Source organism: Ranitomeya variabilis, chromosome 3, assembly GCF_051348905.1.
Source record: "Ranitomeya variabilis isolate aRanVar5 chromosome 3, aRanVar5.hap1, whole genome shotgun sequence".
Lineage (NCBI taxonomy): Eukaryota > Metazoa > Chordata > Amphibia > Anura > Dendrobatidae > Ranitomeya > Ranitomeya variabilis.
Window position 1 is genome coordinate 775,722,788 of NC_135234.1, and position 26,515 is coordinate 775,749,302.

At 48.7% G+C, this 26,515-nt stretch overlaps 3 protein-coding genes across 3 annotated transcripts in view; 2 read left to right on the forward strand and 1 right to left on the reverse strand.

Moving 5' to 3' along the window:
- LOC143817843 (uncharacterized) overlaps positions 1-424 on the reverse strand; it is an 81,374-nt gene extending 80,950 nt beyond the window's left edge. The window contains exon 1 of the mRNA XM_077299306.1: positions 299-424. The gene's annotated coding sequence lies outside the window, so the exon portion shown is untranslated. The remainder of the gene's footprint in view (positions 1-298) is intronic.
- A 12,185-nt stretch (positions 425-12,609) lies between these two features.
- Positions 12,610-26,515, forward strand: part of LOC143817844 (uncharacterized) — a 57,521-nt gene continuing 43,615 nt past the window's right edge. Inside the window, 1 exon segment of the mRNA XM_077299308.1 lies at positions 12,610-13,751. The gene's annotated coding sequence lies outside the window, so the exon portion shown is untranslated.
- LOC143817459 (uncharacterized) overlaps positions 15,044-26,515 on the forward strand; it is a 277,468-nt gene continuing 265,996 nt past the window's right edge. Inside the window, exon 1 of the mRNA XM_077298888.1 lies at positions 15,044-15,055. The gene's annotated coding sequence lies outside the window, so the exon portion shown is untranslated. The remainder of the gene's footprint in view (positions 15,056-26,515) is intronic.

The window sequence follows — 26,515 nt, forward strand, 5'->3', positions numbered from 1 at the left end:
CGAAACACCAGGAGGAATCTCATCTCCAGGAGCCTCCAGAATATTCAGGGAGAGTTGTCCAATATTATCTATACAGAAATAACATATATAATACACACAGGTATAAATCAGACATTATATATATATATATATATATATATATATATATATATATATATATATATATATTATACACACACGACATCACACATCTATATCCCTAGATTACACGCCCCCCAGCAGCAGAGGAGCAGAGCGCATGTCAGGACTGACTCCGCCCTCTCCGGGCTGTGAGCGGACAGAGGAGACGCACAAATACCGGAGCTGCGGTCCCTGCGTCTTCGTGTTCTGGTTTTGTGATGCGATTTGTCTCCCCAGTCCTGGAGCAGCGCTTCTTCCTGCCCAGTGTAAACCACAACTCCCAGCATCCTTTGCGGCTTCACCCCCCCCCCCCCCGCTCCGCCCCGCCCCGCCCAGTGTAGGCGGAGTCACCGCAGCGCGCTCCGGCAGATGCTAAACTACGCCAGATAGTAGATGTGACGTCACCGGGTCTCGTGTCTCTGCGGTCACGTGGTGGCCTCCGGATTCCTCCCGCACGCAGCGCGCTCCACCTTCTGGTCGCATTTGGCTATTACATCGCGTAGAAGCGGCAGGAGAGAAGTAATGGACGAGGTGTGTGGTGTGAGGGGATATATAATGGGGGTCTGTGCGGGGATATGGGAGATGTATAATGGGGGTCTGTGCGGGGATATGGGGGATGTATAATAGGGGTCTGCGGGGATATGGAGGATGTATAATGGGGGTCTGTGCGGGGATATGGGGGATGTATAATGGGGGTCTGTGCGGGGATATGGAGGATGTATAATGGGGGTCTGTGAGGGGATATAAAGGATGTATAATGGGGGTCTGTGCGGGGATATAGAGGATGTATAATGGGGGTCTGTGCGGGGATATGGGGGATGTATAATGGGGGTCTGTGCGGGGATATGGGGGATGTATAATGGGGGTCTGTGTAGGGATATGGGGGATGTATAATGGGGGTCTGTGAGGGGATATGGGGGATGTATAATGGGGGTCTGTGCGGGGATATAGAGGATGTATAATGGGGGTCTGTGCGGGGATATGGGGGATGTATAATGGGGGTCTGTGAGGGGATATGGGGGATGTATAATGGGGGTCTGTGAGGGGATATGGGGGATGTATAATGGGGGTCTGTGAGGGGATATGGAGGATGTATAATGGGGGTCTGTGCGGGGATATAGAGGATGTATAATGGGGGTCTGTGCGGGGATATGGGGGATGTATAATGGGGGGTCTGTGAGGGGATATAAAGGATGTATAATGGGGGGTCTGTGCGGGGATATGGAGGATGTATAATGGGGGTCTGTGAGGGGATATAAAGGATGTATAATGGGGGTCTGTGCTGGGATATGGGGGATGTATAATGGAGGTCTGTGCGGGGATATGGGGGATGTATAATGGGGGTCTGTGAGGGGATATAAACGATGTATAATGGGGGTCTGTGAGGGGATATGGGGGATGTATAATGGGGGTCTGTGAGGGGATATAAAGGATGTATAATGGGGGTCTGTGCGGGGATATGGAGGATGTATAATGGAGGTCTGTGAGGGGATATAGAGGATGTATAATGGGGGGTCTGTGCGGGGATATGGGGGATGTATAATGGGGGTCTGTGCGGGGATATGGAGGATGTATAATGGGGGTCTGTGAGGGGATATGGGGGATGTATAATGGGGGTCTGTGAGGGGATATAGAGGATGTATAATGGAGGTCTGTGAGGGGATATAGAGGATGTATAATGGGGGGTCTGTGCGGGGATATGGGGGATGTATAATGGGGGTCTGTGAGGGGATATGGAGGATGTATAATGGGGGTCTGTGCGGGGATATGGGGGATGTATAATGGGGGTCTGTGCGGGGATATGGGGGATGTATAATGGGGGTCTGTGCGGGGATATAGAGGATGTATAATGGGGGTCTGTGAGGGGATATAGAGGATGTATAATGGAGGTCTGTGCGGGGATATGGAGGATGTATAATGGGGGTCTGTGCGGGGATATGGAGGATGTATAATGGGGGTCTGTGCGGGGATATAAAGGATGTATAATGGGGGGTCTGTGCGGGGATATGGAGGATGTATAATGGGGGTCTGTGAGGGGATATAAAGGATGTATAATGGGGGTCTGTGAGGGGATATAAAGGATGTATAATGGGGGTCTGTGCGGGGATATAGAGGATGTATAATGGGGGTCTGTGCGGGGATATGGAGGATGTATAATGGGGGTCTGTGCGGGGATATGGAGGATGTATAATGGGGGTCTGTGCGGGGATATAGAGGATGTATAATGGGGGTCTGTGAGGGGATATAAAGGATGTATAATGGGGGGTCTGTGCGGGGATATGGGGGATGTATAATGGGGGTCTGTGCGGGGATATGGGGGATGTATAATGGGGGTCTGTGAGGGGATATAAAGGATGTATAATGGGGGTCTGTGAGGGGATATGGGGATGTATAATGGGGGTCTGTGCGGGGATATAGAGGATGTATAATGGGGGTCTGTGAGGGGATATGGGGGATGTATAATGGGGGTCTGTGAGGGGATATGGGGGATGTATAAAGGGGGTCTGTGCGGGGATATGGGGGATGTATAATGGGGGTCTGTGAGGGGATATGGGGGATGTATAATAGGGGTCTGTGCGGGGATATAAAGGATGTATAATGGGGGGTCTGTGAGGGGATATGGGGGATGTATAATGGGGGTCTGTGAGGGGATATGGGGGATGTATAATGGGGGTCTGTGCGGGGATATGGGGGATGTATAATGGGGGTCTGTGAGGGGATATGGGGATGTATAATGGGGGTCTGTGAGGGGATATGGGGATGTATAATGGGGGTCTGTGCTGGGATATGGGGGATGTATAATGGGGGTCTGTGCGGGGATATAGAGGATGTATAATGGGGGTCTGTGAGGGGATATAAAGGATGTATAATGGGGGGGTCTGTGCGGGGATATGGGGGATGTATAATGGGGGTCTGTGAGGGGATATGGGGATGTATAATGGGGGTCTGTGCGGGGATATGGGGGATGTATAATGGGGGGTCTGTGCTGGGATATGGGGGATGTATAATGGGGGTCTGTGAGGGGATATGGGGGATGTATAATGGGGGTCTGTGTAGGGATATGGGGGATGTATAATGGGGGTCTGTGCGGGGATATGGGGGATGTATAATGGGGGTCTGTGCGGGGATATGGGGGATGTATAATGGGGGTCTGTGTAGGGATATGGGGGATGTATAATGGGGGTCTGTGAGGGGATATGGGGGATGTATAATGGGGGTCTGTGCGGGGATATGGGGGATGTATAATGGGGTCTGTGAGGGGATATAGAGGATGTATAATGGGGGTCTGTGAGGGGATATAAAGGATGTATAATGGGGGGTCTGTGCGGGGATATGGAGGATGTATAATGGGGTTCTGTGCGGGGATATGGAGGATGTATAATGGGGGTCTGTGCGGGGATATGGAGGATGTATAATGGGGGTCTGTGAGGGGATATAAAGGATGTATAATGGGGGGTCTGTGCGGGGATATGGAGGATGTATAATGGGGGTCTGTGAGGGGATATGGGGATGTATAATGGGGGTCTGTGCGGGGATATAGAGGATGTATAATGGGGGTCTGTGAGGGGATATGGGGGATGTATAATGGGGGTCTGTGCGGGGATATGGGGGATGTATAATGGGGTCTGTGAGGGGATATAGAGGATGTATAATGGGGGTCTGTGAGGGGATATAAAGGATGTATAATGGGGGGTCTGTGCGGGGATATGGAGGATGTATAATGGGGTTCTGTGCGGGGATATGGAGGATGTATAATGGGGGTCTGTGCGGGGATATGGAGGATGTATAATGGGGGTCTGTGAGGGGATATAAAGGATGTATAATGGGGGGTCTGTGCGGGGATATGGAGGATGTATAATGGGGGTCTGTGAGGGGATATGGGGATGTATAATGGGGGTCTGTGCGGGGATATAGAGGATGTATAATGGGGGTCTGTGAGGGGATATGGAGGATGTATAATGGGGGTCTGTGAGGGGATATGGAGGATGTATAATGGGGGTCTGTGAGGGGATATGGGGGATGTATAATAGGGGTCTGTGCGGGGATATAGAGGATGTATAATGGGGGTCTGTGAGGGGATATAAAGGATGTATAATGGGGGGTCTGTGAGGGGATATGGGGGATGTATAATGGGGGTCTGTGAGGGGATATGGGGGATGTATAATGGGGGTCTGTGCGGGGATATGGGGGATGTATAATGGGGGTCTGTGAGGGGATATGGGGATGTATAATGGGGGTCTGTGCTGGGATATGGGGGATGTATAATGGGGGTCTGTGCGGGGATATAGAGGATGTATAATGGGGGTCTGTGAGGGGATATAAAGGATGTATAATGGGGGGTCTGTGCGGGGATATGGAGGATGTATAATGGGGGTCTGTGAGGGGATATGGGGGATGTATAATGGGGGTCTGTGAGGGGATATGGGGATGTATAATGGGGGTCTGTGCTGGGATATGGGGGATGTATAATGGGGGTCTGTGCTGGGATATGGGGGATGTATAATGGGGGTCTGTGCTGGGATATGGGGGATGTATAATGGGGGTCTGTGCTGGGATATGGGGGATGTATAATGGGGGTCTGTGCTGGGATATGGGGGATGTATAATGGGGGTCTGTGAGGGGATATGGGGGATGTATAATGGGGGTCTGTGCTGGGATATGGGGGATGTATAATGGGGGGTCTGTGTAGGGATATGGGGGATGTATTATGGGGTCTGTGAGGGGATATAGAGGATGTATAATGGGGGTCTGTGAGGGGATATGGGGGATTTATAATGGGGGTCTGTGCTGGGATATGGGGGATGTATAATGGGGTCTGTGCTGGGATATGGGGGATGTATAATGGGGTCTGTGCGGGGATATGGGGGATGTATAATGGGGTCTGTGAGGGGATATAGAGGATGTATAATGGGGTCTGTGCGGGGATATGGGGGATGTATAATGGGGTCTGTGAGGGGATATGGGGGATGTATAATGGGGGGTCTGTGCTGGGATATGAGGGATGTATAATGGGGGTCTGTGAGGGGATATGGGGGATGTATAATGGGGGTCTGTGAGGGGATATGGGGGATGTATAATGGGGCGTCTGTGAGGGGATATGGGGGATGTATAATGGGGCGTCTGTGAGGGGATATGGGGGATGTATAATGGAGGTCTGTGCTGGGATATGGGGGATGTATAATGGGGGTCTGTGCGGGGATATGGGGGATGTATAATGGGGGTCTGTGCTGGGATATGGGGGATGTATAATGGGGGTCTGTGCTGGGATATGGGGGATGTATAATGGGGGTCTGTGCTGGGATATGGGGGATGTATAATGGGGGGTCCGTGCTGGGATATGGGGGATGTATAATGGAGGTCTGTGCTGGGATATGGGGGATGTATAATGGAGGTCTGTGCTGGGATATGGAGGATTTATAATGGAGGTCTGTGCTGGGATATGGGGGATGTATAATGGGGGTCTGTGCTGGGATATGAGGGATGTATAATGGGGGTCTGTGCTGGGATATGGGGGATGTATAATGGGGGTCTGTGAGGGGATATGGGGGATGTATAATGGGGGGCCTGTGCTGGGATATGGGGGATGTATAATGGGGGTCTGTGAGGGGATATGGGGGATGTATAATGGGGGTCTGTGAGGGGATATGGGGGTTGTATAATGGGGTCTGCTGGGATATGGGGGATGTATAATGGGGTCTGCTGGGATATGGGGGATGTATAATGGGGTCTGCTGGGATATGGGGGATGTATAATGGGGTCTGTGCTGGGATATGGGGGATGTATAATGGGGGTCTGTGCGGGCATATGGGGGATGTATTATGGGGGTCTGTGAGGGGATATGGGGAAACACACGAGAGTTTAAAGGTCATGTCCCGCCCCCAAATCCTCAGTGTTTTTCCTGTCCCTGCAAGGAGGGATGCACGAGAGAAGCTGTGTAGGCTTACCGAAGCTCAGGGGTATTGTGCGGCTTGCCAATACCCTTCCCCCTGTCAAGAGGCTCAGGGCAGAAACTGTCCGGTGGGGAGTCCCTCTGCTCCAAAGACCAGGAGCAGGACGAGGCTCCTGGTGGCAGCCGCTCCTCCCGGGGGGGAGGCTCTCGGCTGCGGATGCGGCGCCATGTGACAGCGGGGCACGGCATACTGAGCAGCGTCACACTCTGACCAGCGTCTTCCGGATCTCCGAGGGAACCGCGTCACTTCCGGTGACGCCGCATCTGGCAAACGTCACTTCCGGTGATGCGGCAAAAGCGGGGAAGTGCGTGCGCTCCAGTGGTGGAACGCATAGCAGCACGGGCGCTCCTCTACAGCGTTAGGAACGGCTGGACCTTCAGACTGCTACTGCAGAGGCACCATGGAAGGAGACATGCCCGGCGATGAAGGGGTAAGTGCGCATAGCGCAGACTAACCCCTCGGCTCTTCTAGACCCATCCTACTCATTCCCTATCTTATCTTTGTTTAAGGATAAGGGAACCCCCGCTGCCCCCCCTGCTCCACCTAAGAAACCCGGCAAGGTCTCTGCAAAATCCATCAGATGCCCCATATGTCATGTGAAGCTCCCGGACTCCCATGGCAAGACCTTGTGTGCAGACTGCACATCTAAGGTCGTGAAGGATGAACAATCTTCACTTCTTTCAGAAATGAGATCCCTAATCCGGGAAGAGGTCCAGGCTTCTATGTCCAGCCTTTCAGTGCAGTCCAGCCCCATCCCGGGCCGCAAGAGAGCCAGACGGGAACAAGACCTGAGAGAGACGGAGTTTAGTTCTGAGGACAGGTCCGACCCAGAGGACTCAGTCTCAGAAGAGGAGGGGGAGCTCCTCTCAGGGAGCCAAGATCACCATAGGAAATATCTCTTCCAGGCGGAGGAGACGAACGACCTTGTCCAGGCTGTGAGAAGCACGATGCAAATAGAAGAGACAACCAAGCCGCAGTCCAGACAGGACTTGATGTTCGGGGGACTTATGTCACGTCAACAAACAGTCTTTCCCGTTAGTGAGCATATTAAAGCCATGATACTGGAAGAGTGGAAGGAGGCTGAACGTCGGCTGGTACTGTCCCGTGACTTTAAGGGTCGCTTACCATTCAACCCTGAAGAAGTTAAACTATGGGAAGAAATTCCCAAGATAGATGTCCCGGTGGCAAAGGTCGCCAAAAACACTGTCATATCATTCGAGGACTCATCTAATTTGCGTGATCCTATGGACAGAAAGGCTGATATACTTCTCAAAAGGGCCTGGGAATCTTCCGCGGCCTTAATTAAGACTAACATAGCAGCCACTTCGGTGGCCAGATCTATGTATCTATGGTTGGGTCAGTTGGATGAGCATCTGTCTAATAGAACCCCGAGGTCCGACATTATAAGCTCCCTTCCCATTATGAAATCTGCCATGGCATTCCTATCTGACATGACGGCAGAGTCAGTTAGATTTTCGGCCAGGTGCGGCTCTTTATCTAACTCGGCTAGAAGGGCGGTGTCATGCCCTCAGCCGCAGGCCCAGTCTCCGCTGTGCAGGGAGACCGGCGCCTATCACACACCCTTACTCACCCTGTCCGTGGCTCCAGACGATCAGCGGCTTCTTTCTCTGCTAGGAACCTGCATCCTCTTGGCAGGTCTCCTGGAAATGCTCTTAGGAGCCGCGCCCTGCTTCCTGCACATACTTGAAACAGCAGGACACCTGTTCGTTATTAGGGCTGTCTGTGTTGTGATGCTCTGTGTATAAAAAGCACCCTCCCCTTAAGGGAGGTGCTTGGGCAATGTGTTCATTCCATTGTTTGTGGCCTTCTGCTCAGGCCACACTCTGCTGTGCTCTGCTCTGTATAGTTTTAATTTTGGTTGCTAATCCCTCTGTCTCCTCAGTATCCTCCGCTGGCAGTTCTCTATTCTGGATCCTCCTGGACTCTCCGGTTTCCACTTCAGGCTGGCTAAGCTGCTCCTCACTGAACCATCCAGATTTGGCTGCCGGCTGGATCAGCCTTTCCAAAAACTTCACAGAGCTTCCAGGATCCTCTTCATTGACTGAGCCTGAGTTCCACCATCTTGTTTATACGGTCTGTACGGGTCGTCCCTCTGGTCCGGGTACTGCGGCATTTTGGCCATCTGGTGTTGTGACGGGGGAATCCCTGTATAGGGGTACACCTTGCCCGGTGCTCCACTACATGGTTCTGTGTTGTGGTCCAGAGGGTTCTTCTCTCAGGCACCTCTTTCTGTTTGTTTTTCATTTAAATAAATACCTTTGCTTTTTGGAAGCACATTCTCCTGTCTCTTGTGTACCGGGTATACAGCTACCACTGCTTCATCAGTGGTCTAGTGAGTCCACTATATTTCCCTACGCCCTGTGGGCGTTACAGGCGGTCTGGTTAAGATCCTGGTCAGGAGATAGTGCCTCTAAATCCAAGCTCTGCTCAATCCCCTTTTTAGGGTCAAGAGTATTTGGACCCTCTCTAGATACTATTCTAGAGTCTGCCTCTGATAAAAAGAAAGGCTTCCCAGAGGACAAACCAAAAAAGCCTCAGTCCTTTCAGAAAGGATTTCCCTTCAGGAAGCAGTACGATTTCAGAGGAGGTAGATCCAATAGAGGATCATACAGGGGTTCCCGTGGCCAGGGCAATAGGAACAGAAACTTCTTCTTTAGCCCATCCTCTAGATCTAAGACACAATGACGCCACTTATATCGGCGGGAGGCTTCGACACTTTGCGGGAAGCTGGACCCAGATCACTCAGAATCAGTGGGTCCTCCGAACTGTGGCAGAGGGATACAGCATCGAGCTCTATTCCCCTCCTCCAGAAAGATACATCGCTCCTACTGTGGTCAGAAAAGGCTCTGCCATGCTGATAGATCTGCAGGATATGCTCTCTTCAGCAGTCATAATTCCGGTCCCTCCACTAGAGGTAGGCCAGGGTCACTACTCTTCCCTATTCTCCATCACAAAGCTGTCCGGCGACTCCCGCACGATAATAAATTTAAAACCTTTGAACGCCTGGGTCAGGTACAAAAGGTTTCGTATGGAATCCATACGTTCAGCAATTCACCTCATAGATTGGGACGCTGTGATGTGCACTCTCGACCTGAAGAGTGCCTATTATCAGGTTCCTGTCCACCCCTCATCTCAGAGGCTTCTGAGGTTTGCTGTGGAGCTGCCGTCCTGGACCTGTCACTACCAGTTTCAATGCCTTCCCTTCGGGCTTGCCTCGGCACCTCGTGTATTCACAAAGCTAGTGTCGGAGATCGTCGCCTTCCTGAGAAGTCAAGGGGTCATAATAGTTCCATATCTCGACGACTTTCTACTTGTAGCAAGATCGCCAGAGACTCTATTAGCCCACAGGAGCTGGACCATTTCGGTAATGGAACAATTAGGATGGGTCATAAACTGGCAGAAGTCCGACCTAAACCCGGAATACAGGAAGGCCTACTTGGGAGTATGTCTAGACTCCAGAAACAGAATATCTCTATTGCCCAAGAACAAGCTGGAGGCAATCCAGACTCAGATCAGACTCCTATTACAGAGCAGAGCCTCAATAAGGATGGCCATGAGAGTACTGGGTCTAATGACAGCCTGCATACCATGTGTCAGATGGGCACAGTCTCACTCAAGACCCCTGCAAAGACTAATTCTCTCCAGATGGGACCGTCGCCAGCTTTCACTGGAAAGTATTCTGAAGCTAACGGTTCCAGTACGACGGTCTCTCCTCTGGTGGACACAGCCGGAGAACTTGAGTCGGAGTACTATGGTCTACCTCCCCCTACGTAGTAGTCACTACAGATGCCAGCACATGGGGATGGGGAGCCCATCTAAAGGGAAAAATCCTACAAGGAAGGTGGTCAGCAGGAGTCATTCACAGCTCCTCCAACTTCAAGGAGCTGTATGCTGTCTGAGAAGCCTTGAGAAGAAATCGACACACTCTTGCAAATTGCCACGTCCGGATACTATCCGACAATGTGACAACGGTCTCTTTCCTGCAACATCAGGGGGGCTCAAGACACCATCTGCTCCAGGATCCTCACACGTAAAACAGCATTCTTAGTGGCAGTAACCACGGCTAAGAGGGTGGGGGAAATTCAAGCCCTGTGTACTAGGGACACCAACCAAATGCCAACATACTGTGCCCAAATACCAAAATATACCAATGTTCAGTGCCGAAATAATACTGTACATTGTCCATGTAATACCAACAATACAAATACCAACATATAATGCCCAATAATACTAATACATGGTCCACAAATAATACCAATTTACAATGCCCAGGTATTGCATATAGTACTCAAATAATACCAACAATATAATACCAATATACAATACCCAAATAATACTGCCATATAGTGCCCAAGCGATTCAGTAGTAGCAATAGATGTATATGTGAAAAATAGAAAGTTCTTACTCATCTGATGGTTCGGCAGCAGATACCAATATAAAAAGCGCAGCACAATCATGGAGTCATCACTACAAACATATCCAGTATCGATTCCATACACTCCAGGTGAGGGGGATCCTCGAAACATGCTCTAAATGATAGAAGGGAAAAGAACATTGCACTCCTAGACCTTATGCAAACATTGAGGAGCAACCCCCTTCAATATCCACACTATGGATTAATGATGGATGGATGATGGATTAATGAGGGAAAATACCATGCAGCCCATTAACGAGTTTCTGAGAGTAACTGTCCAATTACTTTTGGTCCTTTTAGGCTATGTGCACACGTTGCGGATTAGGCTTAGGAATTTCTGGTGTGGATTCTGTCTCTCCTGGCAGAAAACGCACCTGCGTTTTTTTGTGCGTTTTTGCTGCGGTTTTCTTGCGGATTTGCTGCGTTTTTTACCCCTGCGGTTTCCTATAATGGAATGGGTACAAAAACGTTGCAGATTCACAAAAAAGAAGTGACATGCTACTTCTTTTAAACCGCAGCGGATTTTCCGCAAAGTGTGCACAGCATTTTTTTTCTCTCACTGATTTACATTGTACTGTAAATCTATTGCGAATCTGCAGCGTTTCTGCACTGCAAAAAACGCTGCGGATCCGCAGAGAATCCGCACCGTGTGCACAAACCCTAAAACAGAGGCAGCTCCATCTTAGAGCTGTAATTCCTAGACCTTTCCTCCAATTAGGATGTGAATCTGTACGTTAATCCCATATTAACATAAATATCTTGAATTTTTGGGGGGTAAATAGCTAAAATGCCAAACTTGTCACTGTCCAAATATTTCTGGACCTACCTGTGTCTATATACAAGAATATATATTTATATTTTTTATGGACTCGCACTCTTTGGTAGCGGCTAGAATACACACGAATGTTTCTGGTCCAACAAGACAAAGCTTTATACCTTCATAAATTCCTGAAGGAACAGTTCATACAGCAGATCTCAGTCCAACACTCAGTCTCTGGCAGAGAACAACCGACCTTGGAGTCGTACCCTCCTCCCACACACGGCCATGTTTGAGAGGAACTGTAAAGTCGAGACTGCAGCTATGGGAATAACCATTCCCAAACAAGATCTTCTAGTCGCTCCTAAAACCCGGACCCAAAATCCAGTCCCATTAAAAAAAAATAAAAAATTCTGGTCAACCTACTATTCATGGGACCTTCATTTCCAGGAACTACATCAATGATGCTAGCCACCTCCGTGGCCTGTATCTCCTGTCTAGGACTTTACCACCTGCTTTACTACAATATATATAACTACATATATACATTACACACATCACATACACTGGCACTTCTTCATGCTGTTCATGGACACTTTAGAGGAACAGTTGGCAGAGGGGCAGAGCACATGGCAGTTCATTCACACGTTTATGCACAGATTGGCCATGGATTTCCCGACCTGAGCATCAGGGCTTCATGTATTTCTATGAAGTTGTTGTAATGCAGGTGCCTGACTGCAATGAACAGAGATCACAAGGCGGAAACAGCCAGGGGTTGATATATTGGTATTTTTGTATAACAATAACTTCTAAACAATTAAGAGTTAGTAAATATGCAATCTAACACTATATAGAGAATTATGGGTTACGAACAAGCTAGAAAGTCTCTCACTACTTAACGTTAGTGATTGCCAGTCTTGGGAGACACCACGTGAGTTCTCACTTGAAGCTCTGGCTGTAGCGGGGGTCACCGGGTTTTCCCGCTAGGCAATAAGTCTCTTCCTGACATAGTCTATTGAAGCCCGTTGAGCCTCCCACGCACCAACTGGCCTCCTCCCAACCTGTAATCCTAGTTCCAGCCGACCCCGGTAGCGTAGGTGATAGCTGGAAGTTATGGCCCTGCTCAGTAGCACTGTCCCTTCTCTCGCAGGCTTGCCTCTCCTGTCGCAGTCACCGCACGTCTCTTCTCTGCTTGACAGTAGGCTGAAGTCTCTCAGGCTCGGGACAAAGCGCAGTCAGACCTTGACAAGCTCAGTCGGACCTTGGAGTCTTGGCCAGCGTAAGCCGTACTCGGGGACATCTTCCGGGGATCCGGACCTTGCCAGGTGGTGACCGACACCTGGGTAGTGCAGGCTCCTTGCTGAGGCCTGCAGTGCACGTCTGCCCCGCTCCATTCCCTGGCACTAAATCTCCTCGTGGTTTGGCGCGCAGGGCTTTTATATCAAGGAAGTCCTTAGAGGGTCACCTGATCTGGTCCAGCACACACAGTCCTTCCCCCTGCAGATCTTCCAGCACATTTTAGTACCGCTTGATTTCGGCTAGCCAGCAGATGGCCGTCTCACCCCAGAAGGGTTGGGGATCACATTAAGTTACTCAAATCTCGAGAAACGTACTGGATATATAAATTAGATACCATGGCTCCCAAGGGACTCAACAGGGAGACTGATTGGCTTTTGTGAACACTTACTAATGGTATTTCCATTGCCTTACAGACTCGCTAACGTACGGTGTCATTAGGTGAGTTCTGCCACCCCCTGACTCTTATTCAGCTGCTCTAGATTTAGCCCAACTCCTTCTTCCCCCATTAAAGCTCATATTACCCATTACTATATTCCGCCAATTATGCTCATCTCCTCTATATTTGGATCCATGTAACAAATTACCCGAAATGCGGTGTTTTAATTATTTAAGTCTCCCAACTGGTATATTTCCTATATAACGCCACTTTTCCATTAATGCCCGGGTTCACAGACTAACTGGCACCTACATATGATATGTACAAAGGCTCCGTAGCTCATTAGTCAGGAACGCTAGTATCTTCTACACTGCCGCATTACAATTAATTACAAGCATTAGTCTCCATGGGGACAACCGGGCACGTGCAATGCACACACTGCTGCCGCGATACGTCCCTTCCGGTTTTAGCCGCCGACTTCTGCTTCGGCGATACAGGGGGCTATTTAGCATGGGCCTTTTGCTAGGGACCCGCATGCCGCTACAGACTGCGATTCATACAGGTAACATACCTCCTCAATATACCCGGACTCCTCTAACTATCCCTGTGCATTATATCATACATACCGGGACATGTATCTCATCTACACATACCACATACGGATATTACCTCCTATCAGGTACTTATTACTCCATTGGGACACCTGGGTGATATTTGCTATACGCTAATACAACTCTCCATGTTTTCCACAGCCTTTGGGCAGCACCGCTGGCATCCCCAGTCTCTCTAAAACCTCCTTTTCATCTGAATAAGGTAATCATAGATTTACTATTAACTTTCATTCATTATCTGTCCTTCTGACAGGTCCTGTATAGAGATGTCCATACTTCTGAGTGTATTTAATATGTAGAAAGTGATGGACATAGATTCTATTGATTACAGCACTTTGGTTCAGTGGGATGTTTGATTCTTGAGATATTGTTGTTTGCAGATCTTATATACTTGGTTGTTGTTATTTTGTTTTGTTCTTTTATCCACAGCGATTGTGTGACAAAGGCTCCGCTGGAGCCGAAACGTTTTTCTTATATGTCGCTTTGTTCAATATTCTGTTACACTCCCACATTATGTTATAATAAATTAATTAATTTTGCATGATAATCCACAAGAGAGTGCGGTGAATTTAAATTTTGGTTTCTCCTCATTAATGGCACTTTCTGCACTAATTAACCCGAGGGCTCGTGGTCTTTTGTTACACCGTCAGGCTCGGGTCAGGAGAGCCATGGCCAGGCTCTGCATTGTGGTCCAGTCTTGGGCGGATTTGCACCGGTTTCTGCCTGAGCTCTTACTCCGATACGGATCCCAGAAATCTTGCTAATTGGATATTCTGCTGCTTTCCGGGGGTCTCCGTTCTCTTCTCCACACAGGGCACCTTTGATAATGTGGGCCGTGCACTCTACCGTAGGGGCTGAAGCAGGACTGATCCACCGTCCTCTCCAGACTGTGAGTGGGCAGGAGGGCGAGGAGGAAACACAAACATCCCGGAGCTGCGGTCACTGCGTCTTCTCCAATCTCCAAGCTCCTGAAAGACAAATCTGCCCAATTATCCAGCAATACATGAAAGTGGAACGATAATAGGCACAAATACTGCTCAGGGTCTCCGGAAAGCTGGGTGCTGCCAGTGCTGTGTAACCGATGTGTAAATATAGTGCTGGGATAGCGGTATACTGTCAGGACGATGGCTTCTGCCACTAATACCCCATCTACTCTGCCCCTGAGCTCAGGAGGAGCAGCCGCCTGCTGCCACCATGTGTAATACTGCGAATCCTGGGAACTAGGAGACTCCACCAACAAGATGGCGGCGCTCACTGCAGGGACAGGAAGTCTGCAGCCTAAACCTGCCCCTTCCATGCAGTAGCACAGAGGGAGGTGAGGGGAGAGCTGCAATATCACACACTGGGAGGAGAAGGGGCACAAAGGATGCTGGGAGTTGTAGTTTACAGGGGACAGGAATTTGGAAATACTGCTCCAGGACTGAGGAGAATGGAGGCAACAAATCTCATCACAAAACCAGGAAACATCCCCCGGAGATCGGAGAAGACGCAGTGACCGCAGCTCCGGTATTTGTGCGTCTCCTCTGTCCGCTCACAGCCCGGAGAGGACGGGGTCAGTCGTCCCACTTCTGCCCAGTCACCCAGCTGCTCCTCTGGAGTGGAAACCTCCATCTTCTCTGCACAGGTGGGTATGAGACATGTCTATGTGCAGCGGCCCCTTCATGACTGGAGCTGGACCTGGGACCCCAGAGAGCAGCAAAACGTGTTGAGAAAGGTGTGGGGGTCCGATGAGCGTAAATGTACAAAGTGATCTGTCAGGGGGCAGCAGGTAAGGCTGTCATTGTGGACCATAGCGACCAATCGGGGCTCAGTTTTTTAAACAGTTATTATTATTTTTTATTATAGCGCCATTTATTCCATGGTGCTTTACATGTGAGGAGGGGTATACATAATAAAACAAGTACAATAATCTTACACAATACAAGTCATAACTGGTACAGGAGGAGAGAGGACCCTGCCCGCGAAGGCTCACAATCTACAAGGGATGGGTGAGGATACAGGAGGAGAGAGGACCCTGCCCGCGAGGGCTCACAATCTACAAGGGATGGGTGAGGATACAGGAGGAGAGGACCCTGCCCGCGAAGGCTCACAATCTACAAGGGATGGGTGAGGATACAGGAGGAGCGAAGACCCTGCCCGCGAGGGCTCACAATCTACAAGGGATGGGTGAGGATACAGGAGGAGAGAGGACCCTGCCCACAAAGGCTCACAATCTGCAAGGGATGGGTGAGGATACAGGAGGAGAGAGGACCCTGCCCACGAGGGCTCACAATCTACAAGGGATGGGTGAGGATACAGGAGGAGCGAAGACCCTGCCCGCGAGGGCTCACAATATACAAGGGATGGGTGAGGATACAGGAGGAGAGAGGACCCTGCCCGCAAAGGCTCACAATCTGCAGGGGATGGGTGAGGATACAGGAGGAGAGAGGACCCTGCCCACGAGGGCTCACAATCTACAAGGGATGGGTGAGGATACAGCAGGAGAGAGGACCCTGCCCGCAAAGGCTGACAATCTGCAAGGGATAGGTGAGGATACAGGAGGAGCGAAGATCCTGCCCGCAAGGGCTCACAATCTACAAGGGATGGGTGAGAATACAGGAGGAGAGAGGACCCTGCTCGCGAGGGCTCACACTCTACAAAGGATGGGTGAGGATACAGGAGGAGAGAGGACCCTGCCCGCGAGGGCTCACAATCTACAAGGGATGGGTGAGGATACAGGAGGAGAGAGGACCCTGCCTGCGAGGGCTCACAATCTACAAGGGATGGGTGAGGATACAGGAGGAGAGGACCCTGCCTGCGAGGGCTCACAATCTACAAGGGATGGGTGAGGATACAGGAGGAGAGAGGACCCTGCCCGCGAGGGCTCACAATCTACAAGGGATGGGTGAGGATACAGGAGGAGAGAGGACCCTGCCCGCGAGGGCTCACAATCTACAAGGGATGGGTGAGAATACAGGAGGAGAGAGGACCCTGCCCGCAAAGGCTCACAATCTGCAAGGGATGGGTGAGGATACAGGAGGAGCGAAGACCCTGCCCGAGAGGGCTCACAATCTACAAGGGATGGGTGAGGATACAGGAGGAGAGAGGACCCTGCCCCCGAGGGCTCACAATCTACAAGGGATGGGTGAGGATACAGGAGGAGAGAGGACCCTGCCCGCGAGGGCTCACAATCTACAAGGGATGGGTGAGGATACAGGAGGAGAGAGGACCCTGCCCGCGAGGGCTCACACTCTACAGGGGATGGGTGAGGATACAGGAGGAGAGAGGACCCTGCCCGCGAGGGCTCACAATCTACAAGGGATGGGTGAGGATACAGGAGGAGAGAGGACCCTGCCCGCGAGGGCTCACAATCTACAAGGGATGGGTGAGGATACAGGAGGAGAGAGGACCCTGCCCGCGAGGGCTCACACTCTACAGGGGATGGGTGAGGATACAGGAGGAGAGAGGACCCTGCCCGCGAGGGCTCACACTCTACAGGGGATGGGTGAGGATACAGGAGGAGAGAGGACCCTGCCCGCGAGGGCTCACAATGTACAAGGGATGGGTGAGGATACAGGAGGAGTGAGGACCCTGCCCGCGAGGGCTCACAATCTACAAGGGATGGGTGAGGATACAGGAGGAGAGAGGACCCTGCCCGCGAGGGCTCACAATCTACAAGTTCTGGCATAATGAAAAACCGCTGTGATTGGTTTGGTAAAATGAAAGCTGCGCTGCGATTGGTGGCTCTAGTAGAATGAAATCTGCGCTGCGATTGGTGGCTCTAGCAGAGTGAAAGCTGTGATTGGTTGCTAAGGTCAATCAAGCTTTTTTTATTATTATTTTTTAACCCTTTTGCTAAATCCGCCCCAATTATTTCTTGTCCATCTGTTCAGTTTTAAGACCTGAAACCACACTGACCCAAAGGCCACAGGCACACATTCAGTACTTGGTCAGGATTTTTCATCAGTATTTGTAAGCCAAAACCAGGAGTGGGTGAAAAATGCAGAAGTGGTGCAGATGTTTCTATTATACTTTTCCTCTGATTGTTCCACTCCTGGTTTTGGCTTACAAATACTGGGGTAAAAAAACCTCACCAAATACTCAATGTGTGCATGTGGCTAAAGGGTTCAATTCATCAAAGAGTTTGCACCAGTTTATTGACATAAAGTACTTTTGACAAACCACTATTTTTTTTTATTTTTTTTTTACAACGCCAGTGTTAATTGATTGACCCCATATAGTTTAATGGAACTATTCCCACACATTTTATGGATCCATTTGTTCTTTCTCAGTGCAAATATTAGTAATTTTGGAGGATTGGTGATGCACCCTGGCTGCTTTGTCAGGCTGATGGAGGTGGGGGGAAGGTTTTCATGGTGTACCCTGATTTCTCTGATACCTGTGCCTGGAAGACCCTTCCTGTCAGGCTGGTGGAGATTCCGTAATGGTGGGGGAAGGTTTTCTTGATGCACCCTGGCTCCTGGGGATGGATGACCCCTTCCTGTCAGACTAGTAGAGATTCAGTAATGGTGGGGGAAGGTTTTCTTGTTGCTCCCTGGCTCCTTTGAATGATGACCCCTTCCTGTCAGGTTAGTAGAGATTCAGTAATGGTGAGGGAAGATTTTCTTGTTGCTCCCTGGCTCCTTTGAATGATGACGCTTCCTGTCAGACTAGTGGAGATTCTGTAATGGTGGGGGAAGGTTTTCTTGGTGCACCCTGGCTCCTTTGAATGATGACGCTTCCTGTCAGGCTGGTGGAGATTCAGTAATGGTGGGGGAAGGTTTTCTTGGTGCACCCTGGCTCCTGTTGATGGATGACCACTTCCTGTCAGGCTGGTGGAGATTCAGTAATGGTGGGGGAAGGTTTTCTTGGTGCACCCTGGCTCCTTTGAATGATGACGCTTCCTGTCAGACTAGTGGAGATTCTGTAATGGTGGGGGAAGGTTTTCTTGGTGCACCCTGGCTCCTTTGAATGATGACGCTTCCTGTCAGGCTGGTGGAGATTCTGTAATGGTGGGGGAAGGTTTTCTTGGTGCACCCTGGCTCCTGTTGATGGATGACCCCTTCCTGTCAGGCTGGTGGAGATTCAGTAATGGTGGGGGAAGATTTTCTTGGTGCTCCTCTATTACCTGTGGATGGAGGTTTGGACAAGTCAGCCTTACCTAATAACTGTGACTGATCAAGTTCCTCCCTTCATGGCATCAGGACAGTGCGGCATCCCACAAGGGCTGGTTGTGTAGTCATGGACAGCTTCCAAGACCAGGACAGTGATTGTTTTTTCTTGCTTCCCGTCACTGACAATTCCTGGGTCTTCATGCATTTGAGCATCTCTGGGATGACACCATGCAAATGCAGCCATTTAACTTGCAGCAACGGCAAACGAGCTCTCCTGTCTGCAGGTCTAAGAATCCTTAAAAACCTAGTGAAATTTATGCTACGACCAATTGCTGCAGTTCTGATGCCCAAAGGCGACCAATGTGACACTAGGCTGGTGCTGGTATATGGCCATTCAGTATATGTGTTTGTAGAAATAAATGTATTTCATTAACCCTCTGACTCCATTTACTGAATATGTCCATGATCAACACGTGTCAGTTCTCCATGTTGGCTGTGGACATCGTGTTAATTGCGTAAGTCCCTGTGTACTCGTGCAATCAGTTGCAGTAGACCGGCACCTCCTCAAACTGCCGGACCGATGAGGACGCCGACCCCGACAATTCAGCTCCTTTGATACCATTGTCAACAGTGACTGTTGTGAATTTGGATTCTGGGCTCCCCCGGTGGCCGCTTGTGGAATTGGACTTGTCATCCTCTTTCCTGTTTCACCTGGTTCCATCAGTAGTGGGTGTCGCTATTTAAGCTCATTTCTCTGGTGGTTTCTTGCCGGTCAACAATGTTATCTGATGCCTCTCAGTGCTTGTTCCTGCTTCTAGACAACTTCTAGATAAGTTGGACTTTTGTCCATGTTTTGTTTTGCCTATTTGTTCCAGTTCACAGCTGAAGTTTTGTTACTGTGTCTGGAAAGCTCTCGTTGATCAGGGATTGCTACTCTGGCGTTATGAGTTAATGCCAGAGTTTAAGGTAATCTCTGGATGGTGTTTTGTTAGTGTTTTTCTGCTGACCATGAAAGTATACTATCTGTCTTCTGCTATCTAGTAAGCGGACCTCAAATTTGCTAAGACTATTTTCCTGCTGCGTTTGTTGTTTCATCTGAACTCACCGTCATTATATGTGGGGGGCTACTGTCTTCTTTGGAATATTTCTCTAGAGGTGAGCCAGGTCTTATATTTCCCTCTGCTAGCTATTTAGGTCTTAGGCCAGAGCTGGGCATCTAGCGATAAATAGGAAATGCTACCTGGCTATTTCTAGTTGCGCGGCAGGCTTAGTTCATGGTCAGTATAGTTCCATCTTCCGAGAGCTTGTCCCTCTATAGGCTTGCTATGATCTCTGCCTGCAGAGATCATGATAGTTTGACCGGCCTCTAAAGTGTTAAAGACCCAGGTTGAGAAAGGAGAGTTATAAGAAGTCTGCTGGAATTTTTTTTTTTTTTTCCTCCAGTCTGCCTTGCTGCAGTCTTTTTTCTCTCTCTCCTCCTAATCTCTGTATGCTCTGTGTGCACCTGACAATAATGGATCTCCAGAGTGTAACTACGGGTTTGAATAATCTCATCACGAAAGTACAAAATTTACAAGATTTTGTGGTACATGCTCCGGTATCTGAGCCGAGAATTCCTTTGCCGGAGTTCTTCACAGGGAATAGAGCTAGCTTCCAGAATTTCCGAAATAATTGTAAGCTTTATTTGTCCCTGAAGTCTCGTTCAGCTGGAGACCCTGCTCAGCAGGTTAGGATTGTGATTTCCTTGCTCAGGGGTGACCCTCAAGATTGGGCCTTCTCATTGCCAGCAGGGGATCCTGCGTTACGCGATGTGGATGCGTTTTTTCTGGCCTTGGGCTTGCTTTATGAGGAACCTCATTTGGAACTTCAGGCAGAAAAAACTTTGATGGCACTATCTCAGGGGCAAGACGAAGCTGAAGTTTTCTGCCAAAAATTCCGTAAATGGTCTGTGCTTACTCAGTGGAATGAGTGTGCCTTGGCGGCTACTTTCAGAGAGGGTCTTTCTGATGCCGTTAAGGATGTTATGGTGGGGTTCCCTGTGTCTGCAGGTCTGAATGAGTCCATGACAATGGCTATTCAGATTGATAGGCGTCTGCGGGAGCGCAAACCGGTGCACCATCTGGCGGTGTCTATGGAAAAGACGCCAGAAAGTATGCAGTGTGATAGAATTCTGTCCAGGAGCGAGCGACAGAATTTTAGACGGAAGAATGGATTGTGTTTCTATTGTGGGGATTCTACTCATGTTATATCAGCATGCTCTAGGCGTACAAAGAAGCTTGATAAGTCTGTTTCCATTGGCACCATTCAGTCTAAGTTTATTTTGTCTGTAACCCTGATTTGTTCTTTGTCATCCATTGCCACGGACGCCTATGTTGACTCTGGCGCCGCTCTGAGTCTTATGGATTGGTCCTTTGCCAATCGTTGTGGTTTTGATTTAGAGCCTTTGGAGACTCTTATTCCTCTGAAGGGGATTGACTCCACCCCATTGGCTAATAATAAACCACAATACTGGACACAAGTAACCATGCGTATCGATCCGGATCACCAGGAGATTATTCGTTTCCTGGTGCTGTATAATTTACATGACGATTTGGTACTGGGATTGCCATGGTTGCAGTCTCACAACCCAGTCTTGGACTGGAGAGCAATGTCTGTGTTGAGCTGGGGATGTAAGGGTATTCATGGGGACGTACCTTTGGTTTCTATTTCGTCGTCCATTCCCTCTGAAGTCCCTGAGTTCCTCTCTGATTATCAAGACGTCTTTGACGAACCCAAGCTTGGGTCGTTACCTCCGCACCGTGAGTGCGATTGTGCCATAGATTTGATACCGGGTTGTAAATATCCAAAGGGTCGTTTGTTTAATTTGTCTGTGCCGGAACATGCTGCTATGCGGGAATATATAAAGGAGTCTTTGGAAAAGGGACATATTCGTCCATCTTCTTCTCCCTTGGGAGCTGGGTTTTTCTTTGTCTCAAAAAAAGACGGCTCTTTGAGACCATGTATTGATTATCGGCTTCTGAATAAGATCACTGTTAAGTATCAATACCCATTGCCATTGCTTACTGATTTGTTTGCTCGTATAGAGGGTGCTAAGTGGTTCTCTAAAATTGATCTTCGTGGGGCGTATAATTTGGTGCGGATCAGGCAGGGGGATGAGTGGAAGACCGCATTTAATACGCCCGAGGGCCACTTTGAGTATTTGGTCATGCCTTTTGGTCTTTCTAATGCCCCTTCAGTTTTCCAGTCTTTTATGCATGATATTTTCCGCGATTTTCTGGATAGATTTATGATAATATATCTGGATGATATTCTGATTTTTTCTGATGACTGGGACTCTCATGTCCAGCAGGTCAGGAGAGTTTTTCAGGTTCTGCGGTCTAATTCTTTATGTGTGAAGGGGTCTAAGTGCGTTTTTGGGGTCCAGAAAATTTCCTTTTTGGGGTATATTTTTTCTCCCTCTTCCATTGAGATGGATCCCGTCAAGGTGCAAGCTATTTGTGACTGGACTCAGCCCTCCTCTCTTAAGGGTCTTCAGAGATTTTTGGGCTTTGCCAACTTTTACCGCCGATTTATTGCTGGTTTTTCGGATGTCGTTAAACCACTGACTGATTTGACCAGACAAGGCGCTGATGTTGCTAATTGGTCCCCTCATGCTGTAGAGGCCTTTCAGGAGCTTAAGCGCCGTTTTGCCTCTGCCCCTGTGTTGCGTCAGCCTGATGTGAATCTGCCTTTTCAGGTTGAGGTTGACGCTTCGGAGATCGGAGCTGGGGCAGTGTTGTCGCAGAAAGGTTCCGACTGCTCCGTCATTAGGCCTTGTGCCTTCTTTTCTCGCAAATTTTCGCCCGCAGAGCGGAATTATGATGTTGGGAATCGGGAGCTTTTGGCCATGAAGTGGGCTTTTGAGGAGTGGCGCCATTGGCTCGAGGGGGCTAGGCATCAGGTGGTGGTATTGACTGACCACAAAAATTTGATTTATCTTGAGACTGCCAGACGCCTGAATCCTAGACAGGCGCGCTGGTCTTTATTTTTTTCTCGCTTTAATTTTGTGGTGTCATACCTACCGGGTTCTAAGAATGTTAAGGCAGATGCCCTTTCTAGGAGTTTTGACCCGGACTCTCCTGGTAATTCTGAACCCACAGGTATCCTTAGGGAGGGAGTAATTTTGTCGGCCGTTTCTCCTGATCTGCGGCGGTCCTTGCAAGAGTTTCAGGCGGATAGACCGGATCGTTGTCCGCCTGATAGACTGTTTGTTCCGGATGATTGGACCAGCAGAGTCATCTCTGAGGTACATTCTTCTGCATTGGCAGGTCATCCCGGAATTTTTGGTACCAGGGATTTGGTGGCAAGATCCTTCTGGTGGCCTTCCCTGTCACGAGATGTGCGAGTCTTTGTGCAGTCATGTGACGTTTGTGCTCGGGCCAAGTCTTGTAGTTCTCGGGCTAGCGGACTGCTGTTGCCCTTGCCTATTCCTAAGAGGCCTTGGACACACATCTCGATGGATTTTATTTCAGATCTGCCTGTTTCCCAGAAGATGTCTGTCATCTGGGTGGTCTGTGACCGTTTCTCTAAAATGGTCCATTTGGTTCCTCTGCCCAAGTTGCCTTCTTCTTCTGAGTTGGTTCCTCTGTTTTTTCAGAATGTTGTCCTATTGCACGGTATTCCTGAGAATATTGTTTCTGACAGAGGTACCCAATTTGTGTCTAGATTTTGGCGGGCATTCTGTGCTAGGATGGGCATAGATTTGTCTTTTTCATCTGCTTTTCACCCTCAGACTAATGGCCAGACCGAGCGGACTAATCAGACCCTTGAGACATATCTGAGGTGTTTTGTCTCTGTTGACCAGGATGATTGGGTTGCTTTTTTGCCATTGGCAGAGTTCGCCCTCAATAATCGGGCCAGTTCTTCCACCTTGGTGTCCCCGTTTTTCTGTAATTCGGGGTTTTACCCTCGATTTTCCTCCGGTCAGGTGGAATCCTCGGATTGTCCTGGAGTGGATGCGGTGGTGGAGAGATTGCATCACATCTGGGGGCAGGTTATGGACAATTTGAAGTTGTCCCAGGAGAAGACTCAGCGTTTTGCCAACCGTCATCGTCGTGTTGGTTCTCGGCTTTGTGTTGGAGATTTGGTGTGGTTGTCTTCTCGTTTTGTCCCTATGAGGGTCTCTTCTCCTAAGTTTAAACCTCGGTTCATCGGCCCTTATAGAATATTGGAGATTCTTAATCCTGTTTCTTTCCGTTTGGACCTCCCTGCGTCCTTTTCCATTCATAACGTTTTTCATCGGTCGTTATTGCGCAGGTATGAGGTACCTGTTGTACCTTCAGTTGAGCCTCCTGCTCCGGTGTTGGTTGAGGGTGAGTTGGAGTACGTTGTGGAGAAAATTTTGGACTCTCGTGTTTCCAGACGGAAACTCCAGTATCTGGTCAACTGGAAGGGTTACGGCCAGGAGGATAATTCTTGGGTCAATGCATCTGATGTTCATGCTTCTGATCTTGTTCGTGCCTTCCATAGGGCTCATCCTGGTCGCCCTGGTGGATCTGGTGAGGGTTCGGTGCCCCCTCCTTGAGGGGGGGGTACTGTTGTGAATTTGGATTCTGGGCTCCCCCGGTGGCCGCTTGTGGAATTGGACTTGTCATCCTCTTTCCTGTTTCACCTGGTTCCATCAGTAGTGGGTGTCGCTATTTAAGCTCATTTCTCTGGTGGTTTCTTGCCGGTCAACAATGTTATCTGATGCCTCTCAGTGCTTGTTCCTGCTTCTAGACAACTTCTAGATAAGTTGGACTTTTGTCCATGTTTTGTTTTGCCTATTTGTTCCAGTTCACAGCTGAAGTTTTGTTACTGTGTCTGGAAAGCTCTCGTTGATCAGGGATTGCTACTCTGGCGTTATGAGTTAATGCCAGAGTTTAAGGTAATCTCTGGATGGTGTTTTGTTAGTGTTTTTCTGCTGACCATGAAAGTATACTATCTGTCTTCTGCTATCTAGTAAGCGGACCTCAAATTTGCTAAGACTATTTTCCTGCTGCGTTTGTTGTTTCATCTGAACTCACCGTCATTATATGTGGGGGGCTACTGTCTTCTTTGGAATATTTCTCTAGAGGTGAGCCAGGTCTTATATTTCCCTCTGCTAGCTATTTAGGTCTTAGGCCAGAGCTGGGCATCTAGCGATAAATAGGAAATGCTACCTGGCTATTTCTAGTTGCGCGGCAGGCTTAGTTCATGGTCAGTATAGTTCCATCTTCCGAGAGCTTGTCCCTCTATAGGCTTGCTATGATCTCTGCCTGCAGAGATCATGACAAGTGACCAAAGCTCAAAAAAACTTTGAAAGCGGGAGAGTGCTTCCTCTGTCAGCCCATCACCCACTCCCCCATACCCAGCACTCTCCCCGCCAGATGGAATACAGTGTTTGTAGCCCAGAGAGGTCAGATAATAAGAGAATATTTCATTGTCAAGAACCTATGCCTTGTTCTTGGATGAGGGACGGAGGGTTACGTACCTCATACATAGGGACAGTCAAAAATTTCATCTATTGATCCCTAATTGGAGAACTCGTGACAATTCTTTGTCACAAGATTTCTGGGGGACCCAGGACACAAAGTTACACCATTCCCAGAGATAACACAACCAAGGGAAACTCTAAATACACAGAGACCCAAAGGAGTATATTTCAAAAAATAGTATTTATTAAATATAAAATCTGATGATCCATAGCAGGGTAAACACTAACCAAGCAGGGCTGGAGAATACAAGTTGACCACATGAAAATTGAAATAAAACAAACGTTATTCAAGCCACGCCTCCTGACGAAGATCGGCGAAACGCGCGTTGAGGCGGCAGGCTGGGGCTTCAGGTCTCTCACCGCATGTAGGTATTTTGCCCTTAATATCTAACCTTTTTTTGCACTGCATATGCACTTTAACTCTTGTATGCTGCTTGCACCTTAATATTTTTTTACTTTCTTGGCACTCCTTGCACTTTGCAATTTATTATATGTATATTTTCAATAGACATATTTGGTATGCTTTTAGCATTGGTATATAATGGGGCTCCATATATATGCAGCCTCCTCTGGTGTATAGCACTTATCATCTTTGAATTGCTAGCCCATATTGATATTGTATCATAGTGCCATATAGTGCGCTCTATTTTAATTTTCATGTGGTCAACTTGTATTCTCCAGCCCTGCTTGGTTAGTGTTTACCCTGCTGTGGATTATCAGATTTTATATTTAATAAATACTATTTTTTGAAATATACTCCTTTGGGTCTCTGTGTATTTAGAGTTTCCCTTGGTTGTGCTATTGATTGTTTGGAGTTTAAGACATATTGCGTTTGATCCATTGGTTATATCTTGTGTTCCTAACTCCCAGAGATAAGTAGACAATTTTTAATATTTTATGCAGCTGGTTGGGGACAATTCTAAAGGGGTTCACAAAAAAATAGGCCTCGCACACCTTTAATATTTAATTAATGCATAGGTGCATAAATACGCTATGTGACCAATATACTAATATATATAAACATGATTCCTCTGCACACTAATGAATGCATGAACTCCAATATTGGTGGAAAAGTTAAAAGCCTAAAGATACTTAGTAAACGGTTTTTGATCAAAAAACGCAAAAGCCATCCAACCACACCAAGGTTACTTTTTAATAAGGATGGTCCCTAAACACTAAATGTCTTGCTGCTCTGTGTGCCAAATCAGCCACATGTGAATGAAGAGTGAACCAGGCATGGCTCACAATTAAGACCTTATGTCTGAATGATGGGTGGCTAAAGGTGCTGGGGCCTGAAGGGGGTCACACCCCCCAAAACGTACTACACAAAAAAAGAAGAAATCAGAAACAAGCTAATTCAAATGATTCAGGATCTGGCTG